This window comes from Phaseolus vulgaris, chromosome 5, assembly GCF_051622355.1.
Source record: "Phaseolus vulgaris cultivar YP4 chromosome 5, ASM5162235v1, whole genome shotgun sequence".
NCBI lineage: Eukaryota > Viridiplantae > Streptophyta > Magnoliopsida > Fabales > Fabaceae > Phaseolus > Phaseolus vulgaris.
Window position 1 is genome coordinate 14,713,685 of NC_143502.1, and position 23,523 is coordinate 14,737,207.

Consider the following 23,523-nt stretch of genomic DNA (forward strand, 5'->3'; position numbering starts at 1 on the left):
AGGTCTCCAGAATTCGTGGTCGAATTCTCTCCAACTCGGGGAGTATGATGGAGATCAAGCTCAAGAGGACATGGAGGCCAATCAACAAGATCAAGAAGAGGTGGAGGCACAAATGGAGGACGCCCATGGAGGTCAAAGTCCACCTCAAAGGATTACAAGAAGCATGTTCAAAGCTTTGGGAGTTAGAGGACATTTATTTTCTCTTTTTGTAATTTCTTTAGTTGAAGGTGCTTAGAGGGAAACATTAGAAACCTCTTTTGTTTTAGCATCTTTTAGGTTTTAGTTAGGAGCTTTAGGAGGGGGGGTGTATTAGTAGATAGGTGTAGGAGTAAATAAGGAGGTGCCAAAGTGAGAGAAGGGATCACACCTTCCTCATGCTTTGTTTAAGGCGCAAATTCTAGAAGCTTTTTAGGAGGGAGTTTTTGAATTTGTGTAGCTTACTTTTCAGCACCTTAGGCTATAAATAGAGGTGCTCTCTTTGTAAACTTCAGATTGGAATTAATCTAAGAAAACTCTACTCAAATTTTGAGTGACCTTTGGAGAGCTTTTGGAGCCTTCTTCTCTAGTCTTATCTTGATGGATCATTGGAGTCCTCAAGTGGCGGCATCACTCTCATCTAGGAGCATTCCACACTTCTAGTGGCGAGATCATCCAACATTCTTCCATCTTCATGAGCACTCTCTTCTCCTTCCTTTCTTCTCTTTCAATTACTCTTGTTGTCTTGTGTTTTTGAGCATTTTGGTTCGGTTTTTCTGTTTTTCCAGCACCTTTTATTTCTGTTCTTGCCTTTTAATTTCAATTCTGTTCGGTTCATTTGTGTGCTTAATCATTTCTGTTCGGTTCCTTTTAATTTCTCCTATTTTGTTCGGTTTAATTTGACTAAAATTGGTTCATCCAATGAGTTTGGGATTTGGTACTAATTTTTGGTGAGTTCTTGTCTTAGAACAATGATCCAACTCTAAGAAAAGTGCCTCTATAATGTCCAACTCAAGGTGATTCCTAAGAAGGTCAAGAACCTTTCTCTATATGGCTAGTGGAATCACATCACATGAGATGTAGGCTCTTCTTCCCTTGTTCCTTTCAAATTTCTTGCTAGCAGATTTGTCCCTTGTTTGATTGTCTGGACAATCTGTTTTGATATGCCCTGTTTTGCCACATCCAAAGCAAGTATATTTAGAGGAATTTGAATCATTGGGTTTAGGATACCTTCTTTTCTGCTGGTTCCTATTTTTGCTTTTCTTCCTCAGGAATTTGCTGAATCTTTTTGTAAGAAGGTTGATTGTATCATCATCTTCAGCATCTTCTTTTTCTTTCTTGATCTCATTTAGTTCAGTTGCTTTCAGTGCAAGACCTTTGGGTTTTCTCTCTGTTGTTTCCTGCTCTTTAAGTCTTTTAAGCTCTAGCTCATGCTCCATCAGCTTTCCAAACAGTGCAGCAGTTCCCAACTTTGACAGATCACGACTTTCAGATATGGCAGTCACCTTTGGTTGCCAGCTTCTGTCGAGGCACTTCAATATCTTTATGTTGAGTTCCTCTCTGTCAAATTCTTTTCCCAAGCCAGTGAGGTGATTCACAATATGGGTGAATCTTTTCTGCACATCAGCAATGCTCTCCTCGGGTTGCATTATGAACAGTTCATATTCTTGGATGAGAGCATGTTTCCTTGACCTCTTCACATCTTCAGTACCCTCATGAGTCACTTCTAAGACTTCCCACATCTCCTTAGCTGACTTACATTGGGATATCCTGAAGAACTCATCCATTGTCAAAGCAGAGGTTATGATGTTCTTGGCCACAAGATCATGTTGAGCCTTCCTCCTTTCGGTCTCATTCCATTCTGATCTTGGCTTTACCACTTCTTCATCCTTGACAACCTGCATTGGCACATAAGGTCCATTGACCACAGCTTCCCAAATTAATGCATCAATGGATTCCATGAAAATTCTCATTCTAACTTTCCAAAATGCATAATTCATTCCATTGAACATAGGTGGTCTATTAACAGCAGAACCCTCAGCAAAAAGCACATTAAACTCAGACATTATTACAAACAAACTTGATTAAAATACAAGTCCTAGCTCTTGATACCAATTGTTGGGTTTAATAGTGCCAAATGTGAATTGACCTTTCAAAACTTTCTCGCAGAAACAGTGTTTAACACAGTTTTACAGAAAATAAATCGATTTATGTGAAAATAAACAGATTTATTTCAGCACTATTTTTGTTTGAAAATCGTTTATACAGCAAGGTTAATCACAAGATTATGCAGATAGATTTTCCAGATGCACACACACAGATATCAGATTAAAAAACCAGTGAAACAAAAAACAGCAAACTTCAATTTCAAGCAAGTGATTAAGGTTTAATTGATAGTGATCCTGCCTGTTGACCAGAACGTTGGAACCTGCCTCGTCAAAGGATCGACGTGTGCACCGCTTCAAACCTCCGTCCTTCTTCAAGATCCACCTCAAGAACCTGCAAAAGAACAGAGCGGCGCCGCTGCGGCCGATCGCCCTCCAACGCCCAAGTCAGTGACCGAACCACCAAATACTAAGAGCAAGAACACTCTAGATCTCTCAAGGAACCGTGCAATGTTCTCTCTCACAGTATGCTCAAGAACTCGCAAGCGTAAAGAGTATAATCTGAACGTGCGTACCTCAGAAAGTTCGTTGAGAACTCTTATATACCTGGTCACTTTCTCTCTCCTGGCAGTTACAGACCTGGACACGTGGCTCGCATCCAGTCGTACACGTGCCATCATCTGGAGCCTCCTTGACTTGGGCGCTGCTTCTGACTCTCTTTTTGGCTAAGTTATTTATGCATGGTACTGCCCAGTGCATAGCTAACTTGGGAGTGCGATCTCTACTGGAACTGGCGAGTTAGGGTGCCTTCGTACACCTTCCCTGTGGTCTCGCGGGCCGCCTTCATAATCTACACCACCTTCATCTCTGGCGATGTGCTTGCTCTGGCGATCTCCAATCATTTGGTCGCCTGAGTTTACATCTGGCGACTTCATCTTTAACCCGGTGATCGCCGGTTCTGGTATGCTGGAGATCGGAACACGCCAACTTAGTAACTGGCGACTTCACGAGCCCCCCGACTTCCTCCTCTTCTGCCAACCTGGCGCCTTGTCAACACGCCTATACTGTAGCTGGATGCCACGTCATCACTTCCGACTGTCAGGGCGGTACACAAGCCCCCCAGTCTTAAGCGAAGACTTGTCTAGCGAAAAGACTAAAAGAGTCACGTCATCTACGTGGCATTGGCGCAGAATTCCAAATGGTTGCACTCTCTGCTCCTCTGACGCTCCACCAAACATTCTCCATCGTTCGACACGTGGCTTCATCAACGGTTACCTTCAGTTAACGTTTGCGCTTCCCAAACCCATTTCGAAAAACCCTTAAACCCATTTTCACTCCACTGTTCCATCACTTTTCTTCGTATCCTCAAACGCTCCAACTCTCCTCTGCAAAAAAGCTCTCAGCGTTCTTCAACATTCTGAATCACCAGCATCCTTCATCGTCTTCCTGATCATCAAAAGGTACCTCCTTTCCTTCTTCTGCTGGTTTTTCTGCATTTTAACCGATTCGCATCATCCTGTAACTGTCTGGTGCATACGTTGTGGGTTGTTTTTGCGATTTCTTCTTCTTCGTAACTTAGGGCTCTGTCAACGTCACAACGAACCTACGTTCATTCGTTTTTCACCTTTCTTCCATGATCGAGTCAGCCTCTGTGACCCCTGATCATTTTTCCTTTTCTTCTTCCTTTGCAGCTTCAACAATGACTCGCTCAAAGATCACCCCAAATCCTCCTCCTTCATCACGAAACCCCTCTTCACAAGCACACGACCCACCGCGAGTACGTGGCGCTTCGTCTTCTCAGGCTGAGAGGCCTGCACCTTCCCGCCCCAACCTGGCCCAGGCTACTCCGCCTGTCACCGGAGGAGCCTCCGTCCCCCCACCAGACTTCAAAAAACTATACCCCTGGGCCAACTCGACCCTGTTGGGGGAAACATCTTCTGTGAACACTGCGGGGGCAGTTCTGCGACTGACGAAGGGGGATGAGCCTCACCAATCATTCCACAAGGAGCACGATGAGAAGATCACAGTGCTACCTTGCCCCCCTGGCCTGCCAGTTTGCGCTGACGACAAGGCAAACAACGGCGGACCCTTCTACTTTGTCTACACAACCCTGTTCAAGAAGGTGAAACTCAGGTTTCCCTTCACCCGCTTTGAGAGGGAGCTTCTCACTGAGCTCAACATCGCTGCCGCCCAGCTTCATCCCAACAGCTGGGCGTTCGTGCGAGCGTTCCAAGTCATGTGCGACCACCTGGGGTTGCCAGCATCGGTGGATGTCTTCTTATTTCTCTTCGAAGCCAAGCACCCAGGAGACCGCCTGTGGGTAAGCTTGAATGAGATTGCTGGGAGGTCGATCCTCTCCATCTTCCAGCAATCCTATAAAGACTGGAAGGGCAAATTCGTCCAGGTGCGTCCCAATGACAAAGACGCTTCCTTGCTCGACGGTTTCCCCTTGTATTGTGCCTCCAATCGCCGAAAGACGATGAGGACTTAAAACTTTAACTGGTGCCTCCGATCGCCGAAAGACGATGAGGACTTAAAACTTTTACCTGGTGCCTCCGATCGCCGAAAGACGATGAGGACTTAAAACTTTTTAGAAAGCATGCAATATATCTTTAATTGGCCTTAAGCCACATACAAGTGACAAGGTCTTTCTTCAAAACTTTCTGAAAACAACAGGCACGCAATCTAAAACAACTTGTACTTTGAAAACTTCTCTTTATTGGGTGGCCTCATTAAAACCCTCCTTAGGGAAAAAAGAGCGCCCCCTTCAAACTGTTTTAACAGAGACATTGTAATATAACTTCGTGTTTGTCTTTACTTACAAGGCTTCTTAACTGTAATACAACTTCAGGTGCGTGGCGTTCCAAGTGCGAGGAATCGCCCCTCCTTCCAATGTCTCTAAGCGGTAGGCGCCGTTCCCGAGCGCCTCGGTTATTCTGAACGGTCCAGTCCACTTGGGCGACATTTTATTCTCCATCTCGTACTGGTGGGCTTTCCTCATCACCAGGTCGCCTTCTCTAAACTGTCTTGGCATCACCTTCGAGTTGTATCTTCGTTCAATCCTTCTCTTCACCGCTTCAGCCTTCAATCTCGCCTCTTCCCTGACCTCATCCAGTAGATCCAGGTTCAGCCTTCTCTCTTCATTTGAGTCTTCCTCTACAAAGTTCTGGAATCTCGGCGAGCTCTCCTGGATCTCTACTGGAATCATTGCATCACACCCATAGACCAAGCTGAACGGGGTCTCATGGGTTCCTGACTGCTCGGTGGTGTGGTACGCCCAGACTATACGGGGTACCTCCTCAGCCCAGCTTCCTTTGGCTTTCTCTAGCCTTCCTTCAAACCTCTCAGCAACACCCGATTAGCTGACTCCACCTGGCCATTTGTCTGAGGGTGCTCGACGGATGCAAACACTTGTTGAATTCCCACCCCCTCGCAGAGCTTCTTCAACAGGTGGCTTGCAAACTGAGTCCCATTGTCCGACACCAGGCGCTTAGGCACACCAAACCGGCACACAATATTCTTCCACACGAAACCTTCGATCTTGTGTGCGGTGATCTGGGCCACTGGTTCTGCTTCGATCCACTTGGTGAAATACTCAATCGCCACCACCAAGTACTTCATCTGCCTGATCGCCAGCAGAAATGGTCCCAGGATGTCGATTCCCCAAGTATGAAACGGCCAAGGGCTGTAGATCGACTTCAACTTCTCGGGAGGCGCCTTTTGCCAATCGGCGTGCTGTTGGCGTTGTTTGCAACATTGGGCATACTTCTTGCAGTCTTCTCTCATCGATGGCCAGTAGTACCCTGCACGGAGAGTCCTCGCGGCCAGAGCTCGACCCCCGACGTGGCTTCCGCATATACCTTCGTGGAGCTCTGCCATGATTCTCGTGCACCTCTCGCCGTGTACGCATTCCAGGAGTGGGTGAGTGAACCCAAACCTGTACAGATCGCCATCAATCAATGTGTACTTGCTAGAATTTTTCTTTACCTTCCTAGCCTCTGTCGGATCCAGTGGGAGAAGGCCATCTGCCAGGCATCGCTTGTATTGTGTTATCCAGGTGTCTGGCTCATGGATAGCGCAGACCTGCGTCATGTTCACCTTCTCTCCTCGACATGCTCTAATTCTCGGCGATCTCAAAGTTTCTTGCGTCAGGGACTTATGACTTCTCGCTGCTTTCTCCGTCGACTTGCTTATCTGAAGAACCAGGTGATCTGCCACAAATGCTCTCAGCGTCTTCAGAGTTTCTTGAATCACCGTCCTCTGTCTACCCCCCTTGCCTGAACTGGCGAGCTTAGCTAGTAAGTCAGCTCGGGCATTCTGCTCCCTGGGCACATGCACCACTTCAAAGGAGGCAAAGGAACTCTTCAATTCCTGCACATACTCCAAATAAGCCGCCATTTGTGGATCTTTAGCCTGGAACTCGCCTGTTACTTGCCCTGTGACTAGCAGCGAGTCACTCTTAGCCATCAACACCCTGGCTCCCATCTCTTTGGCCAGCAAAATCCCGGCGATCAGCGCCTCATATTCTGCTTGATTGTTACTGGCTTAGAAGGCAAATCTCAAAGATTGTTCGATCAGCACGCCGTTGGGTCCTTCCAAAATGACTCCAGCACCACTACCCTGCTGGTTCGACGATCCATCCACTGAGAGTACCCAACGGAAGTCGTCCCCTTCAACTCGTGTCGCCTCAGATGAGAGCTCGACCACGAAATCTGCAAAGATTTGTCCCTTGATCGGGCCTCGGGGCTCATACTTAATATCAAACTCTGACAATTCTACTGCCCACTTCACCATCCTTCCTGCAACGTCAGGCTTCTTCAAGACCTTCTGGATGGGTAGGTCAGTCATCACCAGTATGGTGAAGCTATGGAAATAGTGGCGTAACCTCCTCGCCGAAAATACCACAGCCAGCGCAGCCTTTTCCAGAGCCTGATATCTCGTTTCGGGGCCCTGCAACACCTTACTCACAAAATAAATAGGCTTCTGAGCCTGATCCTGATCCTGGGCGAGCACCGCACTCACCGCCCTCTCAGTTACAGCAAAATACAACCTGAGAGGGGTTCCCACCAGCGGTTTGCACAAGACCGGCGGGCTCGCCAGATATTCCTTCAGCTTGACGAAGGCTTCCTCGCACTCCTTCGTCCAAGCAAACTTGTTATTGCGCCTCAAGCACTGAAAATAGGGATGGCCCTTTTCTCCGCTAGCTGACACGTAGCGAGACAGGGCTGCCATCCGACCTGTTAGCTGTTGAACTTCCTTCACCGTAGCTGGGCTCCTCATCGCCAAGATGGCGGCACACTTATCAGGGTTGGCCTCTATGCCTCTTTCACTTAGGAGGAAACCCAAAAACTTTCCAGCCTCCACGCCGAAAATGCATTTCTCTGGATTAAGCTTTAATTTGAACTTGGCGATCGTCGTGAACAATTCCTCCAAGTCTGCAACGTGCTTGCTTTTTTCCGGCGAGGTCACGACCATGTCATCGACGTACGCTTGCACGTTCCTTCCCAGCATCGGTGCAAGTACTCGTCCATGAGCCTCTGGTACGTGGCCCCCGCGTTCTTCAGCCCAAACGGCATCACCTTGTAGCAGTAGCACGATCTCTCCGTCATGAAGGCTGTCTTCTCTTCATCCATGGGATGCATCTTGATCTGATTATACCCCGAGAAGGCATCCAGGAAGCTCAACAGCTTACACCCTGCGGCACTATCTACCAGGGCGTCTATGCTTGGTAAAGGATATGAATCCTTGGGGCAAGCCTTGTTCAGGTCAGTGAAATCGACGCACATGCGCCATTTCCCGTTACTCTTCTTCACCAGCACGACATTTGCCAACCATTCAGGGTACTGGACTTCCCTGATGTGGCCTGCAGCGAGGAGTTTCTGTGTTTCGTCCCTGATCGCTTGCCTCCTCTCTTCGTTGAACTTTCTTCTTCTTTGTCGCACTGGTCTTACCAAGTTGTCCATCGCCAGATGATGGCACCAGAAGTCGGGATCGATCCCGGGCATGTCCGAAGCGGACCATGCAAACGCGTCCAGATGCCGCTCAATCACCTTGGCGATCTGGTCCTGGAGCTCAACCTCCAGGGATCTTCCCAGCTTGAAGATCTTTCCCCCGATTTCTCTCTCGAGCCACTGCTCGACTGGTTTTGGTCTGGTTTCTCTGGCGATCACCGCCTTGGCGATTCCCAGCTCTCTCGCTTCCTCAGGGCGATTCCTTGCCTCTTCCTCCTCCAGACCAGCGTTCCCCTCCCCCAGCTCAGCGTCCACCATCTCCACGTCCCTTCCGGCGATCTCTTATGCTACCGTCGATCTGGGCTTCACACCAGGAGGCGGGGTGGTTGTTACGTAACTCACCGATCTCTTGTTTTTCAGGCTATTCTCATAGCACTTCTTTGCTTCCTTCTGATCGGACTCCATGGACGGCAACTTCACCTTCATGTGCCGGGTCGATGGTATGGCACCTATCCTGTTGAGCGTGGGTCTTCCCAACAGGATGTTGTATGCTGAAGGAGCGTTTACAACGAGGTATTTGATTTTCTCCGTTCTTGAACCCGCCACATCTGTAAACGTTGTCCTCAACTCTATGTACCCCCTGACCTCCACCTGGTCACCAGCGAAACCATACAAACATCCTCCATAGGGCCTCAGCTGGTCAATGGGCAGCTCCAACTGTGTGAAAGTCGGCCAGAACATCACGTCTGCCGAGCTTCCTTGGTCCACCAGTACCCTGTGGACCTTTCTTCCTGCTGTTATCAACGAAATTACTATGGGATCGTTGTCATGAGGCACAACATCCCGGAGATCTTGCTTGGTGAATGTAATATCCACTTCCGGCGAGTGGTCTTCAAACATATCTACCGTCATCACAGACCTTGCGTACTTCTTCCTCTGTGATGCGGTGCATCCACCTCCTGAGAAACCCCCTGCAATGGTGTGGATTTCTCCGTGCGTAGGCATCTCGTGCTGCTGAGCTTCAGCACCTGCTGGTTGGGAGCTCGACGCGCCCCCCGTCCTTCTATCCAGCAAATAGTCATTTAGGAACCCGCTCTTTACCAAATCGTCGAGCTAGTATCCTAATGCTAAGCACGAGTCCACTGTATGGCCAAAGCCCTGGTGAAACTCACACCAGGCGTCTGGCTTTGGTCCCAGCACCTTGTCGCCCACCTTTTCTGGCGCCTTCAACCTAGCGGATATATTGGGAATGGCGATCAGATCCGCCAACCCCATGACAAACTTGTGCTTAGGCGGGCGATTGTATTCCCGGCGTGCTGGTTGCTGGCGTCCTTGGCCCCTGCCCTTGTTCTTCCTTGGATCATAAGGATGGCGAGTCCTCTGATCCCTTCTGGCCGCCGCTGTCTCCAGCACCCTCTGCGGCTGGATCCTGGTCTGGGCGCGTGGCCTAGTGGGGGCCACGCTTCCCCTCTTCTCGGCGACTTCGCTCTCGTCGGCGATGTGGGCCACCGCAAGTCGCCTAACCTCAGCAAACGTGGCGGGGTGTGCCCTGATCAACGCCTCGCAGAATGGTCCCGGCAGCACGCCCTTCTTAAATGCATAGACTAGCATTTCTTCATCTTTGGCCGGCGATCTGACCATCTGCGCCCCAAAGCGATTTAGGTAGTCCCTGAGGGACTCTCCCTGATACTGCCTTATATCAAACAGGTCGTAAGACACCCTGGGCGATGCCTTATTCACGATGTACTGCTCGACGAAAATCTTCGAGAACTGTTGGAAGCTGGTTATGTGACCGTTAGGCAGGCTCACAAACCATTCCAGCGCCGTTCCCTGGAGCGTGCTCACAAACATCTTGCAATACACGGCGTTTGATCCCCCTGACAGCATCATCTACGTATGGAACGTGGTGAGATGAGCCTCAGGATCCTCCACGCCGGTGAAAACAGCCTTAACAGGAACCACACTCGTAGGAATAGGCGTGTCAGTAATCGCCTGATCGAAAGGCATAGGAAAAACACGAGGTGGCGACGACGGCGCGACCTCTTCAGCAATAGGACGCCCTTGCTGCTCCTGAAGAGCTTGATGCAGCTCCTCAGTCACCTTGCTAAGCTCATCATTCCTAGCCCGAGAGGCGGCCAGGTCCTCGTGCATTCTCGTCTGTTCTATGCGCGAGGCTTCCACAGTTGCCTGCAACGAGCGCATAATCTCTACCATCTGCGCCATGGTCATGGCGGCGGCGCCTTCAACAGCGACGGGCGCAACTGGACTTGAACGATTGCTTCTCATTTTTCTCATGAAACTTGGCGAATCACAGAATGCAGCGAACAACACTTACTTCAGCTACGATCGATTCAGCGATCAATCGGAAAAAACTGCGCGAAACTCTGCAAGAAACTCAAGAAGAACACCGCGAACCTCCAAAGAAACCTGCAACTCCACCAGAAACCACCGCTTCTCCCACGGATAACCAAACGAGCGAAGGAACTCAAACTCCACCGAACAAATCACGCGTAAACAGCAGAAAACCTCACTTCACCGAACAAAAATCCAAACGAACGGTGGAAAACGCGAAAACACCGAACAAATCTCAAATGAACAGCGAACGATGGTTGCACCAGCACACAACCACGCAGAAAACCACGAAAATCTCCAAGAACTCACGTTGTGGATGGGAACAGGTTTTACACGGCCCCACGGTGGGCGCCTGATGATCCTGCCTGTTGACCATAACGTTGGAACCTGCCTCGTCAAAGGATCGACGTGTGCACCGCTTCAAACCTCCGTCCTTCTTCAAGATCCACCTCAAGAACCTGCAAAAGAACAGAGCGGCGCCGCTGCAGCCGATCGCACTCCAACGCCCAAGTCAGTGACCGAACCACCAAATACTAAGAGCAAGAACACTCTAGAACTCTCAAGGAACCGTGCAATGTTCTCTCTCACAGTATGCTCAAGAACTCGCAAGCGTAAAGAGTATAATCTGAACGTGCGTACCTCAGAAAGTTCGTTGAGAACTCTTATATACCTGGTCACTTTCTCTCTCCTGGCAGTTACAGACCTGGACACGTGGCTCGCATCCAGTCGTACACGTGCCATCATCTGGAGCCTCCTTGACTTGGGCGCTGCTTCTGACTCTCTTTTTGGCTAAGTTATTTATGCATGGTACTGCCCAGTGCATAGCTAACTTGGGAGTGCGATCTCTACCGGAACTGGCGAGTTAGGGTGCCTTCGTACACCTTCCCTGTGGTCTCGCCGGCCGCCTTCATAATCTGCACCACCTTCATCTTTGGCGATGTGCTTGCTCTGGCGATCTCCAATCATTTGGTCGCCTGAGTTTACATCTGGCGACTTCATCTTTAACCCGGTGACCGCCGGTTCTGGTATGCTGGAGATTAGAACACGCCAACTTAGTAACTGGCGACTTCACGAGCCCCCCGACTTCCTCCTCTTCTGCCAACCTGGCGCCTTGTCAACACGCCTATACTGTAGCTGGATGCCACGTCATCACTTCCGACTGTCAGGGCGGTACAGATAGCATGCCAATTAACTAAGTAACCTTTACAATCAACCTGTTCCAGTGGTTTTTAACAAACTGTGAATGTTCTTCTTGATATCAAACAGTTTTCCAGAAATTAAGAACAATGAATCACAGAACAGCAAGCATCAATTTTTAAGTAATTGTTTAAGGTTCAATTAATAGCTTTGACAATTTCTTGAGCAACCTATCACAGTCAATCTGTTCCAGTGGCTTTTAGCAGATTTTATATGTTCTTATCAGAATCAAACAACTTTTTCAGAAATTAAGAACAGTATGCACAGTGCCCAGAAAGAACAGATTTATTTTCAATTGAACAGATTTATTTCTTTCCTGTTTTATCAATTATGCAGAAACGAAATTGCAGAGAGTGAGAGAGAATGAACACAAGCAGTTATACTGGTTCACTCAACTGAGCTACATCCAGTCTTCACCGAAACCAGGTGGAAATCACTAAAACACAGTACAACCAAGTACAATTCCCACTGTTCTTGAAACCTACAAGAACTTAGGTACTCTTGCTGAAAAAACCTATTTCAGCACACACACACACTCTCCAAGAAAACCTATCAAGAAGAGTGTTCAACCAAACTATTACAAGCAATGAGAAGTGAAACGACTACACCTGATTGAGGATACAAAGATCTGCCTTAAACCAGTAGGCAAGATTGCTAGAACAGTAGCTGCACCTCACACTAAGCTTTTGGAACCAAACCAAGAACAAGCACTTTGTGATTTTTGAAATCTTTGAAGAACAAATGCTAATCCTTTGTAAACACTTAATTCTCTGCTGTCAAAACTTGTTTTTGCAAATGTATGAATTCGTATTAAAACTCATAAACAAGTTTGCATTTTATGGAAAGCCAACTTATAACAGATTTTTGAAAAATAGTTAAAGCTGTTATAAAATGAACAGATTGAAAATAAAATGAACAGATTTATTTTCAAAAGCAGTTAGAGAATTTGTTAAGTGAGGAGACTTAGTCAACCATTCTGGTGCTGAGATAAAACTGAAAAACGTTTAAGCTTGACATGGCACCAGAGGCAAAAAGAATCTATTCATTTACAGATGAACAGATCTATTTTTTCAAAACGAAAACAGAGAAAGTTTAACTATTTAAAACTCAGTCGTTTTGAAAAGAAGAAGACTTAGTCAAAATACCTGATGCACAAAATCTAATTTTTACAAGACTTTAGCCAAGGCATCAGTGTAAAAATGAATCTGTTTATTTAGAAAAGAACAGATTTATTTTTATGCAGTAAACGTGTTTTTTGTAAAACATGTGAAAAACAGTTTAAGAAAACTTATGCTTGTTCTTATCACATGGCCAGTGGTTATGAGGTGAGATACTCAGCAAAAAGCCCACTCTTAGACAACCTCTAAGCACAACCTAAGACACACTTAAAGCAAAGCAAAATACAAATGAAATGTACATATAAGTCTTCATCAAACACAATCTTGAAGGGGCAGCAACCATCTTCAACATGTTGCACTTCCTTCCCTGATGTCGGGCTCCTCATGGCGATGATGGCTGCGCACTTATCAGGGTTTGCCTCAATTCCTCTTTCTGTGAGCATGAAGCCTAAGAACTTCCCTGCCTCAATCCCAAAGACACACTTCTCAGGGTTCAGCTTGAGGCGATATTTTGAGATGGTGGCAAACAACTCTTCCAGGTCTGTTGTATGTCGCCTTCTATCGCGCGAAGTTACCACCATGTCGTCTACATAGGCTTGCACGTTCCTTCCCAACATGGGCGCCAGGACCTTATCCATTAGCCTCTGATAGGTGGCGCCCGCATTCTTTGGTGGGGGGGGGGGGGGGGGGGGCTTGTGTACCGTCCTCATGAACACAAGGTCTAACTCCCACGGGTCACCTGAGATCCTTTCTTCAATTGAATTTACTCCCCTCACATATTTCCTCCGTTGGGAAGCGGTGGGTCCTCCTCCAGAAAAACCACCAGCAATGGTGTGAACTTCGCCCAGGACGGGCATCTCATGCGCTTGTTCTTCCACTAGTGCCGGCAGGGCCGCGGTCGTGGCGGGCTCAAAGATATAATCCTTCAAAAATCCACTTCTTACCAAGAGTTATTGATAGGGTGGCCAAAAGCTTCGTGGAACTCACACCAAGAGTCCTTGCGAGGCCCTAGCACCTTGTCAGTCTTCGCTGGTCGCCTCAATCTTTCAGCTATATTAGGCACGGCGATCAGGTCCTTCAACTCCACCACGAAATCGTACCTCGCGGGTCTGGCCCTTTCTTTCGTCGAACGATTCCCTCCCGCTTGTCCCCTGCGTTAGGGTTTTCTCACCTCGTAGGGGCGTTTCCCTTCTTGATTCCTTCTTCCCGTCGTGGTCTCGTTGACCCTGACGGGTTGGGCCCGTGTCTGCGCTCTCGGGCGCGTGGGTACGATACTCGTGCGCTTCTCGCACACCTCTCCCTCAGAGGCGATATGCTCTACCGCGCGATGCCTTATTTCAGCGAAAGTCCTGGGGCGATTGCGAATGATTGACTCGCAAAAAGGGCCAGGACACACGCCCTTCCTGAACGCGTATACGATCATAGGTTCTTCGGTAGTGCCAACCTTCACTACTTGAGCCCCAAAACGGTTGATGTACTCCTTCAAGGTCTCACCTTGATACTGTTTTACATCAAACAGGTCATACGAAACGGGCGGCGGAGCCCTGTTTGCCAAGTACTGCTCCCTGAATAACTGTGACAGCTGCGGGAAAGAAGTGATATGGCCACTGGGGAGGCTGATGAACCAGTCCATGGCCATTCCTGTCAAGGTGCTCATGAAGAGCTTGCATCTTACGGCGTCGGAGCCGCCTACCAGCATCATCTGCGTGTGGAACGCAGTGAGATGCGCTTCAGGATCTTCCATCCTTGTGAAGATCATCTTGGGCCCCGCGAACGTGTTGGGAACCAACGCCTCCAAAATCTCCTGTGAGAATGGCGTGGAAAACTCCCTTGGGGGGTGAGACGCTCGGTCTCATCTGGGTCGCGTTGCCCTTGGTTGTTGCGCAAACTGCGGCGCAATTCCTCGTTGGCGCGATGGAGTTCCTCATTTCTCGCCTGAGAGGCCGCAAGATCCGCTTGCATGCGTTCCTGCTCTGCCCTTGATTCTGCCATTTCTTCCTGCAGCCCCTTTACCATGTCCATGACCTGTTGCATGGTCATTTCCTCACCCGTAGCTCGCACTGAACCTTGCCTCGTGGCCCTCATGCTTCAACGCAGAACGTTAAATAGGGCCAGGTGAAGGACTGAATAGAATTGTCGAACTAAACTCGTGATGGGACTGATGTTTTAAATCGGCCCCACGGTGGGCGCCAAATGTTCCTGCCGGTTGACCTAGGTACGTCTTTGTGCGCGACCTTGCCCGTCAGCTAGGGACACCGTCCTTATGACAATCTATGAGCACCTCCAAAGAAGTGGACAAATGGGCGCCCTAGCGGCCGTTTGCACTCCGACGCTCAAGTCAGCTAACAAGAAACACCAAAAACTCTACACCTATGTATCGGAGCACCGTGGATGGCACTCTGAAGGTGATAAAGGAACTGTGTATTGTGTATCGTTTTCTGGTTCTGGCAAACAATCCTTCTTTAGTCCCTTGTGCGTAACCTCAAGGCTCCAGCAAACAACTAGAGTATGTTCTGGGGAAAATTTGCCAAAAATCCGATCCTTGCTTCAAACGCTCAAAAACCCTTTTAACGCCACCCTGCATTAAACACGTCTTAAACTGCATTGAAGGCACTTTAAGGCGCATTTAACACGTTTTCTCAAAACCTTTAATGGAGGCATTTAAAGCGCTTTAAAGCATTTAAAGCGTTAACTGAAATAAAACATACCTGACGAGGAAACATTTAATGTTTCCCCATTTACCATATTTGCTAACTTCTTGTTGACTCACTAATCCTTCGCTGACTTTACTATCACACGTGGAGGGCCTCACGACGCCGCATCCCAATCTTAGGGACATTCTGTTGCGTGAGTTCCTCCCTTTCTTGGAGTGCATCTGGCGCAAGGGGTGACTTTTTGGGTGCCAACTCATGATTTTCCTCTCGCACCCTGCACCTGGTTACCCCTGGGCATGACCCTCTCATGAGTCGTATCTATCCCAAGGGTCTCCCTGAGGTGGCATGGGCACTTCACGAGTCGGATTGCTCCCCGCTGGCGCTAGTACTATGGCCTTGAAGCCACCTTTCTCTTCTCTTTATTACCGTTTCTGAGCTAGACGGGCCCGAAGCCCCCTGTGGCGTCACTCCCTCCATGGTCTTTCCTACCCATGGGTATCGGGGAGTAACACTGCTGATGGCTTGTTTGGCGACGCCTTATCTTGGTGACGCCTTGTTTAGGCGACGCCTTATCTTGGCGACGCCTTGTTTAGGCGACGCCTTATCTTGGCGACGCCTTGTTTAGGTCACGCCTGATCTTGGCGATGCCCCTTTCTTGGTGACGCCTTGTTTAGGCGACGCCCCTTTCTTGGCGACGCCTTGTCTTGGCGACGCTTTATGTAGTCACTTTGTCGACTTCCTTTCTTTAACCCCTTCGCGTGGTCCCACCATATGTTGACCTTGGCCCCGACGTTGACTTTGACTTTGGTCAACGCCCGGGGATGGGACGGTACAAGTTGTTTTGGCACTTTTAATTCAAGAACTTTACATTCTTGTCTTTACCTTTCTGTTTAGGTTTATTTTTGAATATTTCTTGCTGTTTTCTTATTCTTATTACATTGTGTTTGTGTCATTTTGATTTTTGAATCCTTATTAGTTTTGTCAAAGTCATGTTTGTCCAAAAATGTTATCAATTCTATGTAGTCCTTTTGTTGATAATTTTAGTTGCTTGATTTTGTTTTTCTTAATTGAGTACAGTTTTTGTGTTCCTGTTTTTTATCCTTTGGTGCATTTTCTTTTTAGTTTTGAATTCATGCTTGTGTATTAGATCTATACAAGTTCTTAAACATCAAATCTATTGTGTCTTTTGAAGTTTCTCAATTCTATTTTTCATTCCAGTATAGGTTCCTCTGTTTTTCATAAAAACGTGCTGACTGTTTGGTTTATCAAAATTTCTATGCTTACTGGAAAATTCTTAAATTCTGGATTTAAGTAGTTTGAAGTGTTACAAAAGAATGAAAAAAAAAAGTACATCAAAATTCCAAGTACAAAAAAAATGATAAATGAAATACGTACAGTGTGTAAAATTCTGACGCTGGAAAACAGTGATTAGGCAGTAATTTTCGGAAATTTATCACAATTAATTGGCTTACTATTTTTGAGTGATTCCAGTGCCAATTTTTAGATAACATCTTGAATTTCTAGTGGTTAAAATTTCATATTCCAGTTCGCTTTCTACAGTTAGAGTTAAATATTTTAAGTCACGCACAGTTTTAACAAAAAAAATCCAGTACCATTGTTTTTGTTTTCTTCATCTACTCTAGTGCTTTTCTTTAGGTTTCTTTTGTGTGCCATCCTTTAATTGAGTACCTTATTTTCCTTGTTTGTCTTTTCTTAACTATTCTTTGAGTTTGTCATATATCTTGTATTCCTTTTGATATAGTCTTTCTTGTTTACACCTTTTCTTGCTTGTCTTTTATTGTTCTTTAAGTTTTGTGGTGGATGCTCTTGGATAAAGTGGGTGAGTGCTTTGACATATTTCACTTGAGAATCACCAAACCACAAGATTAACTTGGAAGAGAATTGAATTCTTTTTGGAGTGAATTGAGTGCAAATTTTGTCACAAAACCGCAAGCATCTTTGCCATTTTTCACTTGTTTTACTAACTTTGTTTTCTCTTAATTGTTTGTTCATTTGTGTACTGTTTTGTTATTAAAATGGAGCATTATTCAAGTAGTGGTTCATCCGTGTCTAATTCTCCACCAAAAGCATACATTAAAGGTGAATTGAAGGATGCCAAAAAGACCATTGCACAAAAAGATGAAGCCATAAGACAATTAGAAGCAAGGTTGCAAAGGCTTGAAGTAAATCATGGAACGTCCAACAATTCTGCACATGGAATGCGCCATTCACATAGAAGCCCTTCAAAAAGTGCTTCTAATCATCTTGACCGTGAAGAAGAATCGGATGGAGGACGGTACCACCAAACCCATCAACACCACCATCATCATCATAGAGAAAGAAGGCACCATGAAGAAAAGCTTTACTTACCCTATGTAAAATTACCTCCCTTTAGTGGTGAAGGAGATCCTAATGTGTACTTGGGGTGGGAAGCGAAATGTGAGTGTACTGTCTCGTCCCTGGGCGTTGACCAAAGGTCAAAGTCAACACATGGTGGGACCCCTTGAGGGACCCAAGAAAGAAGTCAACAGATTGACCGCTTGAGGCATCTCCAGGTTAAGGCGTCGCCAATAGGAGGCGTCGCCTCGCTGAGGCATCGCCAGGTTAAGGCATCGCCAAGCAAAGGCGTCGCCGGGTTAAGGCGTCGCCAAGATAAAGCATCGCCAAGCTAAGACATCGCAAGGAGGCCTCGGGCCTCGACAGTCCAGAACAGTAACAAAGAGAAGAGAAAGGTGGCTTCCAGGCCATAGTTATAGTACCAGTAGGGGGTAACCTAACTCCTGAAGTACCCACGCCACCGTTGAGAGATCCTGGGACAGATACGACCCATGAGAGGGCCACGTCCAGGGGAGAACCACGTGCATGGTACGAGAGAAAGGTAGATACACTCCCAAGGTGAGTGACTAGAAGCTGGGGCGCATGAGTTGGCACCCAGAAAGTCACCCCTTGCGCCAAATGCACTTTGAGGAAAGAGGACTCACACGATGGAATAACCCTAAGTTGGGTTGCGATGCTGTGAGGCCCTCTGCGTAGAATAACGATCAAGTCAGAAGAACACGTGGCAATAAGCACTGGAATATCAATACTTTCCTAAAAGTTCGCTAAGGTACGCGTTAATTCAGTTAGGTTTCGAACGTTTCAAGGGATATTTTTATACACTTTCAATGCGCTTTAACACGCTTTAAATGCAGGAGGTGTATAAAAAGGGGCTTTGGGACGTTTGAAAGGGGCCGAGTTTTGACCTAATTCTCGCATTACACAGAGCACAAACCCTAGTTGTTTCACGACGCACCCACTGTGCACACAAGACAATTAGGGCAACACAGTTTGAGACTCAGTTATTTCTAACCACCTTCAGAGCATTCGTTTAAGGTGTTCCGATACGGAGGTGCGTCACCTTTGATGTTTCTCGCTAGCTGACTTGATCGTCGGAGTGCAAACGGCCGTGAGGGAGCCCCTTTGTTCACTTCTCTTCAGGTACTCACAGACGGAGCAGAACGAAGGTGCCCTAGCTCGTGAGGACAAGCCACGCATAAAGACAACCCAAGTGAACCGGCGGGAACAGTGAGCAAATTTTTTATGTGTATAAGGTCAAAGAAGACCAAAGGGTACATCTAGCCACTATAGAATTTCTAGACTATGCTTTACAATGGTGGCATAAGACACTCATGGACATTGGACTTAGATGGAGGCCTCACGTGGACTCCTGGGTTGCTCTAAAAGAATGTATGCGCGATAGGTTTGTTCCACCACACTTTAGGAAAGACCTAATGTTGAAGCTCCAACGACTTCAACAAGGCACGCTAAGTGTGAATAGTTATTTCAAGGAATTAGAGACGCTTATGCTTAAAAAAAATTTAGATGAAAGTGAGGAAGCAAAAATTGCTAGATTTATAAGTGGTCTTCGAAGGGATATACAAGATGTTGTAGAACTACAAGAGTATTCATCTTTACAAACCTTAGTTCACCTTGCCATCAAGGTTGAAAATCAAATTGCAAGGAAAATGGCTTTCAAAAATTCTACTCATGATGGTTACTACAACAACTCTTGGAAAAATAAAAACAAATATTTTTCAAAGTTCCCTGCTAAAGATTCATCTTCTAAAGCTAAGGATTCTAGGCCTTCCACTTCTAATCATAAATCACCAACCAAATTCTCAAGTAAAAAATGTTTTAAATGTTTAGGATATGGTCACATAGCGGCTAATTGTCCTTCTAAAAGAAATATGATGATAAATGTTAATGGGGATGTGGTGAGTGAACATGAATCCGCAAACTCTAGATCATCCACACCTTGTAGGTCGCCAAGTGAGTATGAGAGCGAAAGTCCACATGAAGGTGACTTGTTAGTAGTGAGACGTATGCTTGGTCAACTTTCAAAACCTTTTGATGAAACACAAAGAGAAAATATTTTTCATACAAGGTGTCTCATTAATGACAAGTTATGTTCTTTAATAGTGGATGGGGGTAGTTGTGCTAATGTGGCTAGCACAAGAGTGGTAGACAAACTAGGATTGCCTACTATCTCTCATTCAAAGCCCTATAAATTGCAATGGTTAAGTGAGGTTGGGGAAATAGTTGTAAATAAACAAGTCCTCATTAGATTTTCTATTGGTAAATATAAGGATGAGGTCTTGTGTGATATTGTACATATGGAAGCTACACATATTTTACTAGGTAGGCCATGGCAATTTGATCAAAAAGTTTTTCATGATGGCTTTACCAATAAACTTTCTTTTGACTTCCATGGACACAAGGTCATTTTAAAATCTCTCTCTCCAAAAGAAGTCCATGAGGACCAACTTAAAATGAAGCAAAAAAGAGAGAATGAAAAAGATAAAAAGAGTTCAAAAAAGAGTCTTCTAATGACTAGCCAAGAGGTCAACAAGGTAATAGTATCCCAAAAGCCTATCTTTTTAGCTATGCCTAGGACCCTTGAGTGTAAAATGGGTAAGGTTCATTCTACTTGCTTGGAGAATTTGGTAAAGGAATTTCATGATGTGTTTCAAGATCCTCCTATAGGCTTACCACCTCTAAGAGGGATTGAACACCAAATAGACTTCATGCTCGAGGTTTCTTTACCAAATCGCCCTGCATATAGGACCAATCCCAAAGAGGACCAAATAAAAATAAAAACTAAAAGAGAAAATGAAAAAGCAAATGAAGTAGATGATAAACCGAGTCATAATACCTTCTCAACTAATTCAATTTTGATTCGTGCTACGCCTACAAGGTATCCTTCTTCTTTGTATTTTTCATTACCTGATCCTGCCTGTTGACCGGAGCGCTGGAGAATGCCTCGTCCAAGGATCGACGTGCGCGCCGCTTCTTACCACCGTTCCTCTTCGGGATCTATCTCAAGAACCTGCAAAGAAACGATACGGCGCCGCTGCGGCCGATCGCACTCCGACGCTCAAGTCAGTGACGGTATCACCAAATACTAAGAACTAGAACCGTGCAAATCCTCTCTCACAATCAGCTCTAACTCGCAAGCGTAAAGTGTATGAACTGAACGTGCGTACCTCAGAAAGTCTGTTAAGAACTCTTATATACCTGGTGGCTTTCTCTCTCCTGGCAGTTACAGACTTGGACACGTGGCTCGCATCCAACTGTACACGTGCCATCATCTGGAGGCTCCCTGACTTGGCGCTGCTTCTGCTCTCATTTTGGCTAAGTTACTTATGCATGGTACTGCCCAGTGCATAGCTAACTTAGGAGTGCGATCTCTACTGGAACTGGCGAGTTAGGGCCTTCATACACCTTCCCTGTGGTCTCGCCGGCCGCCTTCATAATCTGCTTCTCCTCCATCTTCGGCGATGTGCTTGTTCTGGCGATCTCCGACTGCTTGGTCGCCTGGGTCTGCATCTGGCGACTTGATCTTTAACCTGGCGATCGCCCATTCTGGTAAACTGGAAGTCGGAACACGCCAGCTTAACAACTGGCGACTACGCGTGCCCCCCGACTTCCTTCCCTTCTTGCCAACCTGGCGCCTTGTCAACACGCCTACACTGTAGCAGGATGCCACGTCATCATACCCGACTACCAGGGCGGTACACAAGCCCCCAGTCTTAAGCGAAGACTTGTCTAGCGAAAAGACTGAAAGAGCCTTCGTTAACACCGATCTACGTGTCATTGACGCAGAATTCCAAGCGATTGTACTTTCTGCTGCTCTGACGCTCCACCAAACCCTTCACTCATCGCTCGACACGTGGCTTCATCAACGGCTCTCTTCATTTGCCGTTTGCGCTTCCTAAACCCATTTCGAAAACCCTTAAACCCATAACGCTCCACTGTTCCATCACTTTCTTCGTGCCTGCAAACGCTCCAACTTCCCTCTGAAAAAACTCTCAACGCTCTTCAACGCTCCAGATCACCATCTTCCTCCATTGTCTTCCTGATCATCGAAAGGTAATTACTTTCCTTCATCTGCTGGGTTTCCTTGCATTTTCACCGATTTGCATCATCCTGTAACTGCCTGGTGCATACGCTGTGGGTTGTTTTTCCATTTCTCCTTCTGCGTAACTTAGGGCTTTGTCGATCGTCGCAACGAACATACACTCGTTCGTTTTTTTTTCACCTTCCTCCTGTGATCGAGTCAGCCTCTGTAATCCCCTGATCGTTTCTTCTTTCTTCTTCCTTTGCAGTTGCTATTATGACTCTCACAAAGATCACCCGAACCCCCCTCCTTCAGCGCGAAACCTTCCTTCACAAGCACACGACCCAACACAAGTTCGTGGCGCTTCGTCTTTGCAGGCTGAGAGGCCTGCGTCTTCCCAAACTGTCCCGGCTCAGGCGACTCCATCTAACGCTGGAGGAGCCCCCGTCCCTCTGCCAGACTTCAAAACTCTATACCCCTGGGCTAACCCAACCCTTCTGAAGGAGACCTCGTCGGTGAACACTGCGGGAGCAGTTTTGCGGTTGACTAAGGGGGACGAGGCCTATCAATCGTTTCACAAGGAGCACGACGAGAGGATGATGGTGCTGCCTTGCCCCGCCGCTCTGCCAGTGTGTGCTGATGACAAAGTAAGCGCCGACGGGCCCTTCTGCTTTGTTTACACAACTTTCTTCAAGAAGGTCAAGCTCAGGTTTCCCCTCACCCGATTCGAGAGGGAACTTTTGACTGAGCTCAATATTGCTGTCGCCCAGCTCCACCCCAACAGCTGGGCGTTTGTTCGAGCCTTTCAAATAACATGCGACCACCTGGGGTTGCCCGCGTCGGTGGACGTGTTTTTGTTCTTTTTTTAGGCCAAGCACCCAGGAGACCGCCTGTGGGTCAGCCTGAATGCAATTGCTGGGAGATCCATTTTCACCATCTTCCAGCAATCGTACAAAGACTGGAAGGGGAAGTTCATCCAAGTACGCGCAAACGATAAAGACGCTTCCCTTCTTGATGGCTTCCCCTTGTACTGGGTGGACAAGGGGAAGAAGGAGTCCAAGAGCTGCTTCAGGAGGCCCAGAAGTCCTGATAGCATGGGAGCTTTGGACAGAGACCTCTGTCTATTCTGGAAGAGGGTGTCGGATGCTAACATAACATTCCTGACCCCCACCCTGATCTCCTTCGAATTCTTTGAGGACCAGCTAGAATTCCAAATAGGTTAGGACATCCGAACTGTTGCTTTGATACTGCTTCTGATATTGTTTCTGGGCGTCTTGTGCGATACGCACAAGACTTTGGTTTTACCTTTTCTGCATATACTACCTGTTTTGCTGTTTTATTACCTCATACACTTATCGTTTTCTTCTCTGAGCTAACTTATGCATTTTCATTTCATGCAGACAATATGTTGGGTAAAAACATGCTCGCCGACTTAAAGGCGCTCGCCCGAAACCACGGGTTGGCGACCGGTTCCCAAACGGTGCCCAACTCGGCGGTCGAGAAGGCCATCGTTCATGGGCGATCACCGCCCAAGGAACCCACCCAGCGCAAGAAACTGGTCCTTAAGAGGCCTAAGCGAAAAGCCCCCCAAGTCGTCCAAGAGGAGGAAGAAGAGGACGACGAGGTCACAGAGGATGGCCTTGTCACGAAAAGGAAGAGGGTGGCACCATCTTCTCCACCTGCTCCACCCCCTCTTCCCACCTCAACACCACCATCAACACCTGCTCCTCCTCCTCCCTCATCGCAAACACCACAAGCTCCTTCATCACCAGTCCAAGCAGTTCCGCTGGCCAC